The 9,690-nt window shown below is 43.6% G+C and overlaps 1 long non-coding RNA gene across 1 annotated transcript; it reads left to right on the top strand.

The window, feature by feature from the left end:
- The first annotated feature begins 3,908 nt into the window (after positions 1–3,908).
- LOC127542708 (uncharacterized) lies at positions 3,909–6,019 on the top strand. The gene is made up of 3 exons (XR_007948793.1): positions 3,909–4,092; positions 4,638–4,735; positions 5,779–6,019. It is a non-coding gene; the product is annotated as an uncharacterized LOC127542708 (long non-coding RNA).
- Positions 6,020–9,690: the final 3,671 nt, after the last annotated feature.

The following is a 9,690-nucleotide window of genomic DNA, read 5'->3' on the forward strand; positions in this document are numbered from 1 at the left end:
CAGAAAGACCCTTTGAGGTTCTCCCCTCCCTTCCTTCCCCTCTCCCCCTCCCCCGTGGAAAACCGTGGTTCAGATAGGCCAGTAAACACAAGCCGGCAGGACCGAGGCAGCGGAGGCATCAGGTCTTCCGATGCTGGGTAGAGGTTTTGTTGAGTTGAGTTGAGCGGGGCTCACTTGGCCGCCCTTGGTAGACAAAGATCAACTTGAATAAACCAGGAGGGATTCCAGTAGAGGCCAGATTAGCCCCAACGTGTGCAAACCCTGTTCCCTTCCCTCCCGCCAGTCACATATACTTGGAGGAGGGGTACCTACTTGCTCCAGAAAAGTCCCTCCAGGCTGCCCTTCTGGAAGCGAGAGTGCCATGAGTGGGCAGGGGTGAGAGCCATGGCCTCAATGGAACTGGTAGAACCAGAGGAAGCTTTCAAAAGTGCCTTTGTTTCCAAATCACCACTCCCCACTCCCCAGAGGAAGCAGGTCCCTGCCATCCTGGAAGGACTAAGGAAGAAACTCTTTTAAGCGCCAAGTGGCCATACTTTAGAAATCACATCCTTTACCTTGCGTTGGGCCGGGGAGGGGGACGGGATGCCCCCACAAGCAGTCTAGAGTCACCTGATGGCGGGAGTGTTGCCTTTGACATAGTGGGGTAGCAGAAGAGGGAAGCCATCTCAGACTCTGTGAAAATCCCAGAAAGGCGCATAACTCTTCTGGCAAAGCCCCTTCACAGAAATCACAGAAGAGTTCGGATTCGTGTTCCACACGGCCAATTCCCTTATTTCAAGGCTCAGTCTTGATGGCATTCCGAGAGCTAAAAGAAGCTTCTCTGACTGGATGGATCTTTTTGAAAATGTTCTCATTTCTCCTTCTTGCTGCCCCTCAGAAAGTGGTTCCTGGCGTCCAAGAAATGAAACCACAAAGGGGAATCTTTGCAGCTGATGGTTGAACCAGAAGGCCACCAAATTCCCATCTGACTAGTTTTGTGATTACAATCCAATTGAGTAAAATAATCATTTCTAAAAGGCGATAGGGGCCAATATTGTTTTGGAAGTTGCAGACTGTTTTTGGACAGGTGTTGCTTTCTGATGTTATGTGTATACCTTTTGAGATGCATCTAAATACCTCGCCGAAAAAATGTTAATAAAACATTTATCGGATAGTACTATCGGCTTTGAATTATAGCAGATTGATAAGAGATTTAAATTTTTTCTATGGGGGGAGAGAAGTGAGGCGGAGGGAAATATCTCTGGTTCAGGTTTGCTAGAGTAAGTCTGGGTTCATATTTTATCTCATACTAGCTCTGTGACCATGGGAAAGGTGATATTCTCTTGGAGCCTTAGTTTCCTCCTCTGTAAAATGGGAGGCAGAAGGAAGGAACCCTGTCGTAGTTACTTCAGGTTAAACAAATGTCAGGGACCTGGGAGAAGAGAAGTTAGAAGGAAGAAGGCCACTTCAAATAAAAGTTTGTGAGGCTATTACTTTGACCAGCATGAAATGTCACCAGCCTCTTTTGTCTTTTACTCCTTTGAGGACCGCTGACTGACTGAAGAGGTTGACATACTCCATTACTGCTACAAGTGACTATCTTGGAGCCAATCTGAGTGCTGTCTATATCTGTAATCTAGCCCTGAATAAATCTGTTTATTAACTATTCTCTGTCTGTTTGGATCCTCTGACCTTTCCAGGCCTGTCAAGTTGTCCTTGTAGCATACCCTTCCTGGGCAAACACCCTGGGATCTGACCTTAAAATTGTGATGAAACAAGTAGCTTTAGAACAAGGGGAGGAGAGGGGGGAGAGTCAGTGAATGTCAGATCAAGGCTGAAAGGGACCTCCTTGGCACCATGCATGTGGTTACACCATCCATAGACTCAGAAAAAAGGAGGGCTCTCTGGGAGGGCCCTTGAGCCATGAAGCACAGATTGATATCCTACTCCCGCTCTGACTTTGTTCTTTAAATCTTCCCCTGGTTTTCCAAAGTCATTTCTGCCAGTTCTTCCAGCCAGGCAGTATGGGGTGGGGGAGCACTGCTGCCCACAAAGTGACAAGCGGGAATCACACTCAGGATAAAGGACTCTGTCTCTTTAGCCAACACTTGCTTAAGTGAGCCTTGTACCTGGAGGCCATTCGCTAGGCCTGGGGAATCCATTTCCTTGTAGTCCAATTCCCTACAACATGGTGGGGAAGGAGCTTTGAAACCCAGAGTTTTTGAGCTGAAAAGGAGAGCCCTGGAACATACCTGGTTGGCTTCTAGCAAAGAACCCTGCCTATCTTCATGCCTAGGGTCCTAAATGCATCCCTTTCAGCCCCCACCCTGCATTCCAGTAGGTTCAGGACACAGAGCTGACTAAAAATACACAGCTCCTGGATTTAGACAAAGAATGATATTATAAGCAAATCAGAAGGACAGAGGAGAGTTTGCCTCTCAGCTCTGTGGAGAAGGAAGGAATCTGTGGCCAAAGAACTGGAGTACATTATTGAACGCAAAATGGCTAATTTTGATTATGTTAAGTTAAAAAGGTTTTGTACAAACAAAATTAGATTTTGCAGAGAAGAACAGAAGGGAAACAATAAACTAGGAAAAATTTTTACATTCAAGGGTTCTGATAAAGGCCTCATTTCTAAAATAGAGAGAATTCACTCACATTTATAAGAATTCAAGCCATTGTCAAGTTGACAAATGGTCAAAGGATATGAACAGGTAATTTTCAGATGAAGAAATTAAAACCATTTCTAGTCATATGAAAAGGTGCTCTAAATCAGTACTGATCAGAGAAATGCAAACTAAGACAACTCTGAGGTAGCACTACACACCTCTCAGAATGGCTAAATGACAGGAAAAGATAATAATAAATGTTGGAGGGGATGTGGGAAAAGCGGGACACTAACACACTGTTGGTGGAGTTGTGAACTGATCCAACCATTCTGGAGAGCACTTTGGAACTATGCCCAAAGGGCTATCAAACTATACATCCCCTTTGATCCTGCAGTGTTACTACTGGGCTTATATCCCAAAGTGATTTTAAAGGAGGGAAAGGGACCCGCATGTGCAAGAATGTTTGTGGCAGCCCTCTTTGTAGTGGCCAGAAACTGGAAACTGAGTGGATGCCCATCTGTTGGAGAATGGCTGAATAAATTGTGGTATATGAAAGTTCTGGAATATTATTGTTCTGTAAGAAACGACCAGCAGGATGATTTCAGAGAGGCCTGGAGAGACTTACACGAACTGATGCTGAGTGAAAGGAGCAGGACCAGGAGATCATTACATAGGCATCGATGAGACTACACAATGATCAATTCTGATGGACGTGGCTCTTTTCACCAATGACATGATTCGGGCCAGTTCCCACAGACTTGGGATGGAGAGAGCCATCTACATTCAGAGAGAGGACTGAGGGGATCGAGCACGGAGCTTAACACGCATTTTTCACTCTTTTTGTTGTTGTTTGTTTGAATTTTGTTTTCTTTCTTATTTTGTTTTCCTTTTGATCTGATTTTTCTCATGCAGCACGATAGTGGTGAAAAGATGTATAGAGGAATTGCACACGTTTAACTCCATGAAATTATTTAGCGTCTAGAGGGTGGGGGAAGGGAGGAAGAAAAATGTGGAACACAAGGTTTTGCAAGGGTGAATGTTGAAAATTATCCAAGTATGTGTTTTGAAAATAAAAAGCTTTAATAAAAGAAATTTAGTGCACAGCTCTTGCCCAGCACCCACTCAGCCATATCCACAGCCAGAACCAGCCTTCGTCTTGCATCTCTGTACTCTTTATAGTATTTCTCTGTACTTTACAATTTAGCATTCACGCATACCTTGTCTTATAGGACGTTGGCTGATTGGTTCTCACCTGTTTTGCCTCCCCGGCTAAATGGAAATCTCTATAAAGTCGGGGATTCTTTCGGTAGCAACCTCAGCTGCAACTGTCAGAAAAATCTGGCTCCCTGGTCCCCTCACTGCTAGCTTTATTGCCTACGTGTCTCTCTAATCTCCAGTGTTTGTTGGTAGTAGGGCCAGTGGAGAGAGGATGGGATCCTCAGTGCTCACAGCCTGATCAGTACCTACCTGTTCTCAGCATGACATGCACCGTCGCTGCTGTGAGGTGAGTTACTGTTGAAACCAAGAGTATACCCCCAGTGGCCTCTCTCTTGTTCCAGCTCCCTGTTGCTGCTGCCTCCAGCTGCAGGAGCTGAGACCCATTGCCTCTACGATCAGCACCCTCTCTACAGCTTACCAAAAAATGCTCTCGATATTAATGGCTCCCACTTATCTGTGTGGGAAGGTTGGTACAGTGGTTTGCCTCCAGTAATTCATTCGAGCCTTATAACCCAGTGAGGTAAGTGCTGTTACTCACATTTCACAGATGAGAAAAATGAAACTCGGGGCTAAAAGAGCACAGATTGAAAAGCCGGTCTTTCTAACTTCCAAGTCCACCACTTTGTACGATGGCACTGCTATTTCTGTCTCTCTGCCAAACAGTTAATTCCAGTGTGGTTGGAGGCAATTCTGTCCACTGTAGCATCTGAAGATAATGGTGGTCCACTGACCCATGCAAAGGATACACTCGCGCTTGGCACACACACACTGATTGATGGTATGACACAGACATTCGGAAACTGGAATGCAAACACCATCGTTTTTGACTAGGTGATCACCCGGGTGAGCCAAGAGTGCTTTCTAAAAAAGCCAAGTGACCTGGAAATCATCCACAGAGGACTCGGTTCTTCCCACTGCCTCACAGTTTGGTAGGTCAAGTTTTGTTTTGTTTTGTTTTGTGGAACCTGGGCCCGATATGCTCAGAACAGATTTCCCATATGTGATTTGTGGTCAGTTTTCTGAGATTGGGAATTCAGATTACGGGAAGTGATAGAACACTGACCTCCTAGAGTCAGCTAGAGAAGACTCCCTCCTTCAGACCCTGCTCCTTGAGAAAGGAATTTCAATAGGGAATAAGACCCCTTCTCCCCATTGCTCACAAGAGACTGTGGCTTCAGTCAAATGTTAAAAGCCTCTGAGCTGGTCTTCAGTAGGAAAAAGGCAAAAAGAGAAAATGAAAGAAGGGAAGAAATGGAAGGCCTGCCTTCAGCTCAAGTAAAGAACTGGGCTGTATACAGATCGGATATATTATATCTATGTAGATATATCTATATATATCTATATATATCTATATCTATCTATCTATCTATCTATATCTATATCTATATCTATATCTATATCTATATCTATATATATATATATATATATATATATAATTATGTATATATCTTTCAGCCCCTGACCAAGGTTTTCCTTTCACACGTGTCATCCCTGGGGTGGGCTTCATACCTTTGCTCAATTCTGCTAAACAATGCAGTCCTTTCAGGAAGCATTGGCTGGCGAAATTCAACAGTCTCCAGATGCGATGAGAATTTTCTTGAATTTGGCTAAATGGATACGTGGATCAAACACACTGCAGGAAAGGTAGACGGAGTGTTTGGCTTAAAAAACAAGACCATTACACCTGGAAATGAACCTTCCTCAATGAAATATCGGTAGTAAGTTATCTACCGAGAAGCCCAGAGGGCTGTGGGGCTCTGGAGACTACTGTCCTGGAAAGGGACATGCAGCCTTTGCAGGGCAAAATCGTGTCCTAGCCAGGTAAAAACCCACAAGTAGCTGAATTCAAGCAAATAGCAAGCTTTTGCTATGCTTATGCAAAAAGCCTGAGCTGGGGCTCCCTCCAGATAGTGATTTCTTTTTGTTGTTGTTGTTCCTCTTCTCTTTCTTTCAAAATGGTTTCTGTATGTAGACAGGAGTCCTCCCTACCTGAGCAAGCACTAGACCAGAGGGAATGGCGGTTGTCATTGTCATCATCGTCGTCATCATCATCGTCGTCTTCGTCATAGTCATCAGACGTGGTGTGGGTAGAGTGGGCACACGCAGGCCCCCGAGGGCCGTATTCTCTTGTTTTCTCTTCTCTCTCTTTTTTTTTTACCTTTCTGTCTCCACTTTCTAGCTGGAGGTGATTAATACAATATCTAACTATGGAACTGAATTCTGGAGTGATTTTTAGAGGGGGCTCACACTTGTACAGTACTTTCCTGTTTGCAGAGTTCTCTATCAATATCTCACTGAGCTCAACAACAATCCTGCAAGACATGTCATTTTGATTTTGACCCATGTTACGATATATGATTATATGAATACCCAGTTTGCAGATGACTAAACTGAGGTTCCAAAAGACTAAATGATTTGCTCAGGGTCACACAGTACTTGTGAAAGGATCTGAACCCCGGTCATAGCTAAGGTGTATTCCTGGTCCCCAACGAATTTAGTCTAAGAGAATCAGAGATTTCTAGCTGAAAGAGGGCTTAGAGGTCATCAAAGCTAATTTTCCTATTTTACAGATGAAGTATTAAGTGACTTACTTGGGCTTTACTAGATATCTGAGGCAGGATTTTTTTTTAAGTTTTTAAAATTTGAGGTTTTATCGATATATTTTCTTTTTTAATCCTCACTTATTTCTAATTTAGCACAAACCTCCCTCAATCTACACAAAACACACAGAACTTCCCTTTAAAAAAAAAAAAGGAAAAAAATTGAAGCAAAACTGCTGATGGGACAAGGATGTTTTTTAGAATCAAAGGACCCAGATGTAGATTTCAACTGTAACTTCCGATCTTGCTACATGACATTGGTCAAGCCATAGCTTCCTTGCCCTCAATTTCTTTTTTTTTAAATTATAGCTTTTTATTTACAAGATATATGCATGGGTAATTTTTCAGCATTGACAGTTGCAAATCCTTTTGTTCCAACTTTTCCCCTTCTTCCCCCCCACCCACTCCCCCAGATGGCAGGTTGACGATACATATTAAATATGTTAAAGTATAAGCTAAATACAATATAAGTATACATGTCCAAACAGTTATTTTGCTGCACAAGAAGACTCGGACTTTGAAATTGTGTACAATTAACCTGTGAAGAAATCAAAAATGCAGGTGGACAAAAATAGAGGGATTGGAAATGCTATGTTGTGGTTCACACTCATTTCCCAGAGTTCTTTCCCTGGGTGTAGCTGGTTCTATTCATTATTGAACAAATAGAATTGATTTGGTTCATCTCATTGCTGAAGATGGCCACGTCCATCAGAACTGATCATCATACAGTATTGTTGTTGAAGTATATGATGATCTCCTGGTCCTGCTCGTTTCACTCAGCATCAGTTCATGTCTCTCCAAGCCTCTCTGTATTCATCCTGCTGGCCATTTCTTACAGAACAATGATATTCCATAACATTCATATACCACAATTTATTCAGCCATTCTCCTATTGATGGGCATCCACCCAGTTTCTGAGGCAGGATTTGAACCTAATCTTCTCAAATCCAAATCCAGCACTAACAGCCACATTATGCAATGGAGACCACTTCCCTAGGAGGGTTGTGAGCCCCCAAATCCTAGTTTTAGACCTGCCAGCTGGTCAATCAACAAGTGTTTATTAAGCACCCACCAGGTGCCAGGTATGTCCAAAGTTTGAGGACTATAAACAAATACAAGTAGAAAGAAAAAGTTTCTGCCCTCAAGAAGCTTACATTCTAATGCGGAGAGACAACCCTTGAGAGAAGCTAGAAGTGATGTCGAGGGCAAGTCTGAAAAGCATCCTGGAGAAAATGGGACCTGGCTGGGCCTGAATGGCCCCTGAAATGGAGGTTCTGGGAAAAGCCATTCCTCAGGGAGAGGGTACTTGCAAGGTGTGAATTCTCGGGCGGGAGTGAATGTCCAGGGTGGAGAACTCTCTGGGACTTGGCAGAAAGTTTGTAGTACAGCCTGGAAAGAAATGAGGATTTGGATTAGTGCCTAGGCCAGTACCCTAGCATCATGGGAATTACCCTGGAGTGCTTGGAGGATGCTCAGTCAACCCTGCTCAAGAGTTTTCTGGTAAACCTCCCCATCCCTTTATTCATTCTCCAAATCACCCAACCTCTTCTATGAAAGGGGCCCACTCCTTGAAGGCACTAACTGAATCTTGGCTTGGAGAACTGGGTTAACCTTGACCAAACCCTTTTATATTTCAAAGAGCCACCCTAGCATTAAGGAAACCCAGGAGAGAAGCACACTGAAGTTGAATGAGGAAGGACTCAAAGGATAGCATGACCCTCTAGGGCCAGTCTGGAAACTGTAGCAGGGGTCCTCAAACTTTTTTAAATAGGGGGCCAGTTCACTGTCTCTCAGACTGTTGGAGGGCCGGACTCTAGTCAAAACAAAAACTTTGTTTTGTGGGCCTTTAAATAAAGAAACTTCATAACCCTGGGTGAGGGGGATCAACGTCCTCAGCTGCCACATCTCGCCCGTGGGCTGTAGTTTGAGGACCCTCGCTGTATGGCCACACAGTTTTCGAGTCAGACAGACACTGAGTTTGCTTGTCCGTGGCTCCTCCCCGATATTCCTGTGACTGTGAGGACTGTCTGAATCTTCAGGATACTCTTGCCATGTGCCCTGCCTAAGCACTCAGCAGATACTTGGGGTAGTGACTGGCCACTTCCTTCACCACAAATTTTCCCGTAAAATGCCACTTCCAAAAACATTGAGAGCAGTTCTTTTTTGTGGTGGCAAAGAAATGGAAATTGAGGGGATCCTCATCAGTTGGGGAATGGTTGGACTAGTTGTGGTCCATGAATGTAACGGAATACTAGTGTGCTAAAAGAAATGATGAGCAGGCAGATTGCAGAAAAACCTGGAAAGACTTGCATGAATTGACACCGAGTGAAGTGAGCAGAACCAGGAAAACACTGACCACAGTAAGAACAACACTGGGTGATAATCACCTATGAATGACTTGGTCATTCACAGCAATACACTGATCCAAGACAGTTCCAAAACACTCACCATGGAAAATATTATCCACAGCCACACAAATAACTATGGAGTCTGAATGCTGATCACAGCATCCAAATTTCAATTTTTCTTTTCTTGGCTTTTCCCTTTTGTTCTGTTTCTTTTTTCCCAACATGACGAATGTGAAAATATGTGTAAGTTATATCACATGGCTTGTTGTCTTCGTGAGAGGGGATGGGAGGGCAGAAGAAAAGGAGAACAAATTTGAAACGCAAAATCTTATAAAAATGAATGTTGGAAAATTATCTTTACATGTAATTGGAAAAATAAGATACGATCGACTCCCCAGATATTTCCTTTGCCCCAGTTGTCAGGAGCTGAATGACTTTTTCTACTCATATAAACAACTGATCAGTGAATAAATGCTAATTGAATATTTCCTTGTGCTAGTAATCGTAGGTACAAAGACAAGACAATAGCACATAGTCCCTGCCCTCAAGGAACTGACTATTTAATTGGGGAGACAGACACAGACCTTCAGCAAAAGTTGCAATCTTTGGCAACACTGGAGGTCTCTGTGGGTGCACTTTTTCCTATTATATACTTGAGGTTGTTCCAGGAGCAGGAGAGGGCTCGGTAGTTGAACTCCAATTCATGTTGGTATGGCAACATAATCCCATAATAAGAGCTAATAATAGCTAGCATTTCTGTAGCACTTATCATGTGCTTGGTATGGTGCTAAGCATTTTACGACTACTTTCACAAGTGATTCTCACAACAGCCCTGGGAGATAGAAAGGTGCTATAATTATCCCCATTTTATAGCTGAGGAAACTGAGGCAGATAGAAGTCTGCCCTGGGTCCACTGAGCAGAGGGTCATTATCTCC

This window comes from Antechinus flavipes, chromosome X, assembly GCF_016432865.1.
Source record: "Antechinus flavipes isolate AdamAnt ecotype Samford, QLD, Australia chromosome X, AdamAnt_v2, whole genome shotgun sequence".
NCBI lineage: Eukaryota > Metazoa > Chordata > Mammalia > Dasyuromorphia > Dasyuridae > Antechinus > Antechinus flavipes.